This window comes from Quercus suber, unplaced genomic scaffold (genome assembly GCF_002906115.3).
Source record: "Quercus suber isolate HL8 unplaced genomic scaffold, Cork oak 2.0 scaffold_235, whole genome shotgun sequence".
In the NCBI taxonomy this organism is placed as follows: domain Eukaryota; kingdom Viridiplantae; phylum Streptophyta; class Magnoliopsida; order Fagales; family Fagaceae; genus Quercus; species Quercus suber.
This window is the reverse complement of record NW_027069692.1, coordinates 300,383-313,435: the sequence shown is the minus strand read 5'-3', so window position 1 is coordinate 313,435 and position 13,053 is coordinate 300,383.

The window sequence follows — 13,053 nt, the reverse complement described above, 5'->3', positions numbered from 1 at the left end:
ATGCCCTCGTCAGGTATGACATGCTCTATCGAAGTCCTGAGACACTCTAAAAACCACCCCCAACTAGCCCCTGACATCTTGTCCACAACAGCAAAGGCGAGAGGTAAAACCTTTTGGTTAGCATCGGTTGTCATTGCAATCATCAATACCCCTTTATATTTGCCATACCAATGAGTCCCATCAATACTGATCACCAGCCTGCAATATTGGAATGCAGTAATGCATGGAGTGAATGCCCAATATACATAGCGCAGTAACGCAGTACCTTCGAGTGGCCTAGGTATGGTGTGATAGTTGTACCGGGTACCTGAATCCTGATCCAAGTATGCTAATAACAAATTTTGCAACCTTTACTCCTCCCAATCCCCAAATATCTTAGCAATTGCCTTTTGTTTTGCGTCCCATACTTTATAGTAAGAAAGCTCATGATTATATTTGATTTTTATGATCTCCCAAAGCTCATCAATACAAGCAGTGTGATTTTGTCGCAATTTTTCCACAATTTCTGATGCAACAAAATTAGAATCCATCATTTTACCGTCTCTTTGCAGGCCAAAGGGTATACAAGTGTGTGGACCCACATAAGACGTGATCATCCATAGACCATTAAGTTTAGCCTTCATAAATGCCTCAATGTACCACTTGCAGTTGTCGTCAACACATGAGGCGCACAATTTAGTTGTGGTCAACCTCCAGATTATAAAATTTCTCTTATCAGTTGCTGCGTATATTGTCAATGCACGCTTCACCGCCTGTTTATTTGCAAAAGTCAATCCTTTACAAAAATGCATCCCATCTTCCCAAATAGAAACAAATGGTATCTGAAGATGTGAAGGATCAATCATATTTTCCCAAGTATTTGAGTAGAATGACTCGGCAGGAGGTCTGTAGCTAGTGCTCGAATTTGTATCATGCTGAACGCCAATATCATTGTCTGCATCACCTTCATCATGGTATTCCATATTTTCCTCTTCAAAATTGAGAACGACTCGTGGTCATCTACATCGTTCTCAAAGTCGCCTCGCTTCATACTCATCCACACCATCAATATTTCCACCATCATTCACAGCATAATCTTCGTCTTCATCTTCGTCTTCGTCTTTGTCCTCTAAATGTGTCTCTTGAGGATAGAGGGTTTCACCAGTATTGGCAACATAATCTTGAGATGGAAGCATATAACCTCCCATTGTATACCCTCCCGTTGTAGTGCATCCATCATCTAGGGCTGTAAATTGTAAAGACGTAGTTGTTTGTTGCACCATCTCAGTATCAACTTCTGCATGCACCTCCAAACTTACGTACAACTCAACAGCATTTACTTGGGGCATTTTCTAGATCCTATTAAACATCATCTTTACATGTTTGTCTTCTTTGATCGCCATATACCTGTAATTTATCTGTTCATGAAGGACTTCTTGTGAGTAACGATAAATAATCTTGATGTCATACCAAGCACGGTTCAAATTCAATTCGTCCATTATTTTCCTCTTCAAATCATTCAACGTCTTCAACTTACAACATATCATCATGTAGTGGCATTCGATACCCGACCCTGTAAATGGGAATCCGTCAATCCCTCTAGGATTGTCAAGGGGTCCACTGAAATATACATTTTTTCAATATTCTTTAGAGATTGTGAACCTATTAGAGAGTCAAGTATAGTATGTTAGTGACATTTTATTTCTTTCATTTAACGTCAATTACAAAACTTTTTCTTTCTACTCAAAATACAAAAATTACAACTTCTCACCCCAAATTGCATATACTCACCCCACATCACATACAATTATATTGGCGCAATCATTATCATTTCGTACTCAAACAAATAAAAAAGCTAAAGACAAAACTCACCCCTATTACAAAATTTCAACTTAGCTCTAACAAAAATATAAATAAAAATATCAAACCAAACAACAAAAGTCATGAGGATGTGCAAATGAATGAGTGCAATTAGGTAACATCATCATTCCAGTGCAACAAAATTCATGGCATACCCTATTAGACACTACTATTAACGAAATAACATAGAGCAGGGGTTCATCAGACATTAACAAAAAACAAAAAAACAAAAAAAAAAAATTAAGAATTGTATACCCTCCCCCATTGTATACCCTCCCATTGTAGTGCATCCATCATCTAGGGTTGTAAATTGTAAAGACGTAGTTGTTTCTTGCACCACCTCATTATGAACTTCTGCACTTGCCTCCAAACTTACGTACAACTCAGCAGCATTTACTTGGGGCATATTTTGTATCCTATTAAACATCATCTTTACATGTTTGTCTTCTTTGATCGCCATATACCCGTAATTTATCCGTTCATGAAGGACTTCTTGTGGTAACGATAAATAATCTTGATATCATACCAAGCACGATTCAAATTCAATTCGCCCATGATTTTGCTCTTCAAATCATTCAACGTCTTCAACTTACGACGTACCATCATGTAGTAGCATTGGATACCAGGCCCTCTAAACGGGATTCCGTCAATCTCATCAGGATTATCTAGGGGTCCACCGAAGTATACATTTATATCAATATTCTTCAAAGATTGTGAACCTATTAAAGAGTCAAGTATAGTATGTTAGTGACATATTTTATCTCTTTCATTTAACATCAATTACAAAACTTTTTCTATCTACTCAAAATACAAAATTACAACTTCTCACACCATAATTGCATACACTCACCCCACATCACATACAATTCTACTGGCGCAATCATTATCATTTCATACTCAAACAATGAAAAAACTAAAGACCAAACTCACCCCTATTACAAAATTTTAACTAAGCTCTAACAAAAATATAAATAAAATATCAAACCAAACAACAAAAGTAATGAGGATGTGCAAATGAATGAGTGCAATTATGTAACATCATTATTCCATATATAATTTCAATTTTTAGGTATATTAGAGTCGAATTCTAATTGGGTCCAAGAAAAATACAACTCTAGCCCCTTCCATCAAATCTGCCCAAATGAACAAGTTAATGATTATTTAGTTGTTAAAGAAATGTAATTTTTTTTTACTTATTAAAATAGGACATGAAAGTTGCATTATGTCCATTTTCCTTTGATCAACTTAATAATTATTTAAAATATATCATTATTACTAATATTTTTTACTTTATTTTTCACATAAAGTAAAATCTTATGATTATCGATTCGATTCTATGATTTACTCTATGAGGACCTCTTATAGGTCCTGTTTAGGATCTCAATTTTAATAACCTTGGTTTTACTTGTAAATTACAAATATCTACTAGAAACATATTCATATAGATAATGTTTAATAGATCATGTTTAGGATCTCAATTCTAATTTATTCATAATTTTTTTTTTAATTATAAATATCTACTAGAAAGGTATTCATATAGCTATGAAAACATTTGAAAAAGATCCAGAAAAAAAAATTAATTGACCAATTAATTGAATCTTAGAGGGATATTTTTTTGTCTTTAAAGTATTAAAATGGATATTTGGATAAATTTTTTTTTAGTAAATTAGTAATAAACAAAACATATTATAACGTTTGACATAGCAAATATTATTTTTAATAATTTCATTGCTAGATTAGTTGTTATTATAACGTTTGACTAAAATAAACAAATAATTATACTATTTATAAAAAGTATTGAATTTTAGTTAAGTTAAAATATTTTTGTATTAATGAAATAACATAAAGCAGAGAGGTTCATTAGACATTACCAAAAAAAAAAAAAAATCAATTATACATTTAAAGTGCTACATATATATATAGATATATATATATATATATATATTATATATATATATATTTAACTGGTTACTACGAAAAATATTTTTATTAGGAAATGTCATGACAAATTCAATACAAGCAAAACTTTCTAAAGCAGTTATACATACATTAAACAACCAACAAGAGAGTGAGGAGACCCTTACCTGACATGAGGATGTGCAAATGCACTACTGGATTGTATGAGAGTGAGAGGGAGAGAGGGAGACTACAATGATCAGTTTTTATGAGAGGGAAGTATTGTTCTGCTCTGTAGAATGAGTATGAGAGTTGAGAGAGGAGTAATGCAGAGTAAGAGAGGATGAGTTGAGAGAGAAGCAATTCCTGTTGGAGCTTTAGCCAAGTGACATAAAGAAGTCACGGGCTTAAGTCTTGGCAGAGAATAAAGTAAAAATATGCAATGTTCACGCCAGAAGTAATACAGTAAAAACATGTTCACGCCAGAAGGCACCTGCCTGTCAGTGACATGACCGGATGGGACTGGACATGGGGGCATATAAAAATCGAGTTTCTGAGACTCGAGGTCCACGTGGCATCCACATAGATCTCGAGTCTCAGAAACTCAAGATCTGTGTGTCATTCCACGTGGCTGCCACGCAGATCTTGAGTCTCAGAAACTCGAGATCTATGTGGATGCCACGTGGCATCAGGCCACGTCAAACCATGAAAACCGAGCGTCAAAGGGTCGAGGTATGAGTGCTGAATTCGAGTCTCTAAGACTCGAGGTGTTACTAATTTATATTGTTTGCAAACCGTGCCAACTAACTAAATAGTTAGAGAAAAAAAAATACTTACCTATTTCCTCCCCCAGACTCAATTGAATTACCTAATTACCCTTAATTCGCAGTAGTTATTGAAATGACAGCTTTGACCATGATTACAAAAATGACTGTAACATGTAAAATAAAAGCCCAAAATTAAAATGGTTTTAATCCTAGAACACATAACTAAACCTTTAAAACTGCATGATTTGTATTTCAATTGGACTTCACACAGGAACCCCATTATATAATCCTGAATAGACGAATTTGCAAACTAGTAACAAATTGACCTTCCATGGCTACATCATAATACCTTAAAACAAACCAGTTTTATGAATGAACTAAAAAAAAGTGCCGAATTTTACAAATCTAGACATACCACAAGTTCACATGGCATAAACCTATTAAGATCCACACTCAAAACACATTCATCCCTATCATATATACCTTGTCCATGATGGTTTCAGGTGTAAACAGCAAGCTTGACTAGGTTAAACCTTGGAATTCACTCAGACTCAAGACTAGGCTAATAACAATGTTTAACTACACCCAAGTTTGCACCTATAAGCATTTTCCAGAAGTGTACAAAGTACTGTTTTATCAGTGTAATTAATTATATGCGAAACACAAAAAATTTATCAGAAATTGGTCGTTAGGTTCTTGGTAAATTACCAACATGAACATATATTTTATGGGTTCCATCAATTGAACTAATTGGGATTTTATTTTCTTTTTCTTTTTTCTCTTTCAGTATGTATGTATGTGTGTGCAATAATTCTACAATTATGAGAGGAAATACAACTTAACACATAAACCAAGACCTCAAATTTTAAGTTCTAACTGTTTTTTTTAATACATGCCATAAAATTTTAACTGATATCATCCACTCCTTGATGATTGTTTTTTCTCGTTAAGTCAAGACACCAATTGGTTGTTAGCGTAGGCAGATTCAAACCCTAGTCTCTTATTCGACCACAAAACACTTTACTAATTAAGTTACCAAGTGCTCAAAGATGTAACAAACTTGTATTCTATTTCGGTCTAATGAAAATATATCCAAGTTTCTTATCAAAAAAAAAAAAAAAGAATCCGACTTCCAACTCTTAAGTTAACCAAACCAATGCTAGAAAAAAAAAAATATATATATATATATATACACACACACAAAACAAAAAGAATTGAAGTTTAGTGAAGGTCAAATATAGTAACATAAAACAGAGTGAAACAAATTATATAGATTAAAAAAAAAAAAAAAAACCTAATGAGGGATAATTATAATCTTTCAATTCGTCCCATAAGAAGATCTTTCAGCTCGACCTCAGAAAACAAACTGACAAAAAAGACGGAGAAGAACTGAAAGAGACATAAATTTAATTTAATAATGAGGATGATAGCAAGTTTCTTTCTTTCTATAAGAAAAACGAATATATGAGGCGATGTCCAGATTCCAGGTAGGAATGGCAACGGGTTGGGTTCGGGCGGGTTTTTACATACCCAGACCCGACCCGCGGGTCTAAACCCGCAACCCAGACCCGGCTCGATTATTAATCGGGTTTTTTTTTCCGGGGCCCAGACCCGCCCCGCCGGGCCCCGTTTAGCTCGTAGCCCAAATTGTGGCCCAACCAAAATTTTTTTTTGAATGAAGCCCATATTCATTTTTGTCTCCCATCTCCGTTTAGGCACAGCATTTACAGCAAACACAAAATACACAATTTCTTCCACAATATATTACAGTTACACACAAAGTCTCAAAATTTCAATTCTTTAAACTACAATAACTAGAAGTAACACAACCCATCTGTTGAAGTCCATAGTTTAAGTAGAAAACACCAAACAAAAAAATTGAAACAAACATCTCATATTCTCAGAGACTCATATTAAAACAAAAAAAAAAAAAAAAAAAAAAAAAATTAAGAGAAGTAGAGAACAGATCGACGTTGAGAACTTGGGCCGGCGATGAGATTGAGAGTGGGTGAGAGCTTGGACCGACGGTGGTGAATGCTTGGAATGGCGGTGAGAGGTTGAGATCTTATAACAACAATGGACCGCTCTTTTATCTTCAACCTCTTCCTCTTATTCTTTGTGGTGCGTCCACCATATCCGTCGATAAATCAACGACGGCGGTGACGATGATCTTTGATCAAGCAACAGCAAGTGGTATCATCGGACGGTGATGATGATCTTCTCCTCCACGCTGAGCACCACTTCTCGAGCTTCAAGGCGAGGTTTGGGAAAAGCTACGGGAGCGCAAGGAGCACAATTACAGGTTGTGTGTTCAAGGCGAACCTGCGCAGAGCCAAGATTCACCAGAAGCTGGACCGGAGGTGACAGAGATCAGAGGTTGGGGAAGCAGAGTGGGAGAGGAGACTCAGGAGAGTGATGTGAGAAAGAGGGAAGAAATGAGGATTAGGGTTAAGAATATAGGAATATATATATATATATATGAGAGCAGAGGGTATTTTTGTAATTTTGTGAAAGCTCGAAAACGTGTTGAAAAACACAAGAGCTGTTTAGACCCCCGATTAAAAATACGGCTCGATAGATTTTACACAACTTTAATATAAAGTGCGGAATAGTGTAAAAGCGAGCGGATGAACAATATAGCTACTCTAATCCATAACTAAACAACACAGCAGTATAATGGAATATAAAAGAGTAGGGAAGAGAGATGCAAACACAGAAAACACCAAGACGTGTTTTCGAAGAGGAAACCGAAGAACTCGGCGAAAAACCTCTCCGCCGCCCTCCAAGCGGAAATCGATCCACTAGACAATCAGTTGGGATACATGAGTAAGCAAGAGACCCTCCAAGCCTAATCTACCCGATGTACCTAAGCCCTCCAAGCTCCTACTCCAACAAGGCTTCTCGGAACCGTGTCTTGTCTTAGTTATCCGGATCCCGCAACAAGCTCCATGTTGCATCTGCCATTCCAGGCTTCTTCCAATGCTTCCCAGCAACACCAAAACGTCACACAACACTCTCAAAGGTGTGGTAAGTGTTTGGGCTATCAACCTCTCAATGGTGTGGAAATGGAGAGGGAAGGGTTGAGGAGATACCACAAGCAAGTGTATAGAGAAAGGTGGGGATGACAATCTCTAATTACAAATGTGTTTGGCTAGGGTTTTCTCTCTGAAGCATTCCTCAACATTTGTGGGTAATGGGGGTTTATATAGGATAGGTGCAAAATGTGTGAGTCAGTCAGTACAGGCTGGCAGAACAGCATGTCTCGCGGGTGTCTCGCGGGAAGGCCTTACCCGCGAGATACTCGCGAGAGACAGCTGTCTCCATCTGTCATGACTCTTCGCATTCCAGCATGTGCAGGGCACATGCTTCACTTCGCGGGAAGCTTAGTCACGAGATACCCGCAAGATTCCATCAGCTTCCAACTTGCTTGAGTCTTCACACACTCTCTATCACACACCCCTTACAACAATTCCCACAACAAATACAGGGTATAAACGATTGATAGAAATTACAATCAAATTTGGCACGAATAAAAGCCAACAAAACACATAGTTGTAAATCACAACTTTAATTTTGAATACCGGGTTTTTAACGGACCGAGTCTCGGGTCGGGTCTGGGTTTTTTTGATAAAACCGGACCTGCCTCGGGTTTTTTTTTAAAAATCCATACCCGACCCTATTTCTAATCGGACCGGGTAAAACCCAGCCCATTAGGGTCGGGCCGGGCCGGGTACCCGCGGATCGGGTAAAAATTGCCATCCCTAATTCCAGGTGGTGGCAATATATGGACCGGGCTTAAAACCAGGGTAACCATGCCTACTTTTTGAGTTTCCCAGGCCAGATCCAATCCTCTTGTTTGTTTGTGTTTTTTTTTTTTTTAAATGAGTAGCGATTATCACAGTAGCATGTATACAATATACATACAGGCATTGAAGTTTTTAAACACAGTTTCAATTAAAATTGTAAAGAAAAATTTCAAAAATTAAAAATTATAACTCAAATCATGTATGTAATTAACTATGCGTAACAATAATTAGCATTATTTTTATACTTTCAATAATTGGGCATTTGAACTTGGATATTCCTATTGGAAATATCCAAAAATGTTTGTGTCAGTTAAGTTAACAACACTATTGAATTTTTATTTAAAGTTAAAGAAGCATTTTTGTGTAAACTTATTTTGATTGGTTTATTTTATTTAATAATACATAAATTGTATTTTTTTTTCCTTTACTTTTCTAGTCTTTCAAAATTTTAAAATGTAAGAACTTAATTCTTTAGTGTATTTTTCATCCATTTATTACTTTTTGTCTATTTTCAATTTTAGTCCATTAAATATAAGGCTAGTTCGATTTTAGTGCCTTAAATATGAGGCCAATTTATTTTAATCCCTCAAGTATGGGATGCTTCAACATTTTGTTAGTCACACAAACCAAAAAATAGAGGAAATACTAAACTGTTAAGTTTTAAAGTTTTGAAGGATCAAAATCCAACGTTTTAAAATTGAGTAACCAAAATCGAACATACTATCGAATAATAAACTATATAAAGTATAATTATACCTAAATATGAGATTTTAAAATATTATAAATAAATTGGTAGTAAAAATAAACAAGAAATTTAACATAAACAAAGCCTAAAAAAGGCTTTTTTTTTTTTTTTTTTAATTTCATTGAAACATTTTTTCACAAAAATTGTTAGATGTCCTCCTATACAAAGTTGGTGAATAGTGTTCTCAAGTGCATAACCTCTCTCACTTCAAATTATATAGTGAGTTATAAATTTATAATAATTGCTATTTATGTTTATTAATGACTTACTTATCAATACTAATGATTCTTTTAATTTTTCTTATTGTGGAAGATACAATGATTAGCTAATTAATAAAAGATTTTGTTGCGTTTAGCATAGGCAAAACAAAAATTGGATTGTTTTTGTTGTGAGGCTTGTGGATTCTAAAGAAAGCTTATTTTCTGCAAAAAGCCTCCCCAGGTGCAGAATGATAAGAGGAGCATTTGATTTTTGAGGAAAGATTATATTTTAGCATAATTACAAAATTGGGATGATTTTGCAAAGAGTTTTATAGCTTGATTGGTTGGCACCTCTTAGTTTTTAAGATATCCATGATTCAAATATCCTCTCCCTTATTGTAACTATTGAATTATTTAAAAAAAAATATTCTAATGTTTTTGTTGTATAGTTTAACGGTTCTATAGTTTAATGTGTTAGATATTTAAAAGAAGCAAATGAATTATTTATTGTATATCAAAATAGAGCTTGTGAGCCTTCATTTATATTTTGTACTTTCTAATCCAATTAAAAGCCTAATTTCTTACCAAACGTTATGATAGAAAACACACCATAATTAAATACGGTTTTAAAGTCAAAATGAAGTGCCAAATGAGCCCTTTGTCTAGTAATCTTGGTTTGAAGCAAGAGAGTCAATACCGTATTGGATGCTATACCGGTTTGGCCAGTGGTACGATATATTTCAAATACCTATCAATACCAGTGTACCATTTCGGGTTTACCGCTAAATATATATATATATATATAGTGTTTAAAGCCCATATATATATATATATATAAATTCATAGATTAGACTAATTTGTAATCTTAAACCCAACACAAGCCCAAGCCCAAGCCCAAGCCCAAGTCTATACATCTATATCTATAAAAAGAATTAAAAATCAAGTTAAATTTAAGGGATTATAACACTTTACCCACCTGTGGTTTGCCTCTAATTTGAGTTGCCTACCCGTGATTTCAATTTTGACACTTTACCCACCTATGATTTCCTCCGTTAGTAATCTGTAATCCACCTCTCCTTCAGACGTTACTCTAACACATATTATGTCAAAAACAGAAGCCCAAACAAATCAAAACACACTCCTCACTCCCAAAACTCACTAAACTAAGATCCTACAATGCAATGCTTCGCTTGAGACTCTAGATTGAGAACCATCTGGGCTTTGATCGTGCAAGTAACCCGAGGAAGAAGGAGCTTTGATTCTAGGTTCATCCGTTGCTTGGGTGTGTTCATTGTGCAATAATTATATTTTTGATTTTTTGTATTTGATCCATTTGTTTTCTCTTGATTCTGGGTTCATTTGTTACTTGGGTGAGCTTCAAGTTTTGGTTTTTTTACTTTCATATGCTCTGTTCATCTAATTTTTGAAACCTAGGGTTTTAATTTTTTTTTCGAAATTGGGTTGTTGCAAGGATGATTTAAATGCAAATCTATGTTTTGTTTTGTTTTGTTTTTTTTTGTTTTTTATTTTTTTTATTATATATATATATATATATATATATATTCATCAATGTAGGGTTGCTAGACCCTTCCTTCATCAATGTGGGGCTACATGACCCTAGGTCTCTTTATCTTATACTTGTACTGTGAGGGAACTTGCTTTAGTTAAAGTTAACACCTTTGCTATTTTTGTTGGGATTATCCTTCCTTCTAAGACGTAATGATGCAGGTTACATATCACTTTCATAAATAGTGACTGGAGGATCCTTTTAAGCATGATTAATTGAGTGATTGAGAAGAGCATAAACAAGACTTTCATTGATATTCATCAACTGTTACAAAAGAAAGTTGGTCACAATTAACTAACATTTGAAACAACTTATATTGCAGCATTACTGATAAAGAGTAGAATAACAAACTAACAAATGGAAAAGTCATGAAAATGTAGACAGACTTCTTAAAGCTTGGTAATCTACATTGGTGAAAGCTATCAGTCCACAAAATATTACACATACAAAACCACAAATTAAAGCCAGATGGCAACACTAAGTGGTCAAATTGTCAATCTCTGATTGCTTCTTTCTTGGAATTTTGGTGTTTCTTACAAAGATGCTTGTTTGCAATGCATTAATGCAGGATTTCAATGTGAGTTTATCTTACTTAATTTGATAAGCGTTAACAATGGTTTATGTTGTCACACATGTTGAAAATTTGAACTATGCCACTTGTAACAGATTTGTTGGTCTATAAGCTTGTAACAAAATTTTGCTATGTCTTCATCAACTGGCAATGGTTCTACAACTAGTGGTTTCTACCGTGCCGGAGATGGTCATTTATGTACCCATGAGAATTGTGCCCTACGAACAAGTTGAAAAGCTGGTAACTATGAAAGAAGATTCCTCAGTTGTAGTCAATTTAATGTAAGAAACAATTACATTGTTGTATTTGAATTGAATTGAATTATTAGTTGTGATTAATTGTGAACTGTGAAATTAATTGTTATAATTGTAATGATCAGGTTGGTCCCAAATGTGGCTTCTTTCCATGAGTGGATAACGAAACTTGTGTTGGAAATAAAGATAAATGCAGGGGAAAATTTAGATTTAAACGGATCTACTTCATTCGATATTGATAACACGTACTAAGTAAATTTCAGAATTCGAGAACAAGAGATCGTACCTTGAAGCGGTGAATTTCAAAATCGAAGATCAAACGTTCTTGGGAAGACTTTTAATCTTCACTCCAATTCCACTTGATACCCAAGATGTGTGGTCTCTCAATCGGTAACAAAAGGGTGATTAGAGAGTGACAAAAACTCACATACACACCATTTCACAATGATGTTTCTCACTTCTAATATTCTGAAAGTTTTTCCCTTTTTGTATCTAACCAATTATCTAATTTTAAGAATAAAAATACACTGTTTACCCTTAAAAAAAAAAAAAAAAAAAACAACAACAACAACAACACGGCTTACATGATGGTCATTAGTCAGGAAAAAAGTAAAGGGAAATGCTAACGAGTGCTCTTAGGGTACTGGTTAATAATCCATTTAAAAAAAGTTTTTATGGGAAATGAAAAAAAGTAATTAATATTTTAACAGTTTTTTTTATTTCCCATAAAAGTGGTATCAAAATTTTTTTAAAATGGATTATTAACGAATGTCTTTAGAGCACTTGTTAACATGACCCAAAAGTAAAATAAGAAAGAAAAAGTAGCTCTGCACCAAATCCAATTCCTCTTTTTTTTTTCTTTTTTAAAATTCGTTGTATTTACTTACATCAAAGTTTAGAAGATCGTCAATTACATCAAAGATAAAAATTCGCTGTATTTTTCTTTTTTAAAATTCACTGAATTCTTTAGACTCATGATTTAGAAGTCAATTACATTAATGGCTCCTTTCATGTCTCCAGTGTATTCCGAGCTCACCACACTGTCTAATCAAAGCAATTTTAGTTCATTCTATTTTCTATTGAAAATTCATCATTTTACAGTTAATATGAATTTCTGGTAGGGTCTACTCAACAGCCTATGCACGTTAACAAAGTAATTTCTTTGTTTGTTGGCTTTAATTTTTTTTTTTTTTTTTTAGACTGTACTGCTTTTGAAAGCGCATTATCAATTTATTAATACTAAATCATAGAAAACTTTATCAATTAAAGATCCCACGGATTTTATATTTTTGGAGGTATTTGGCAAATAGCATTAACGCACTAAAAGGCACGCAAATGATTTTTTACGTCATAACTAACTGAAACAGCCTATATATAATACAAACTTGTGTATCTTCCTCTACCGCAC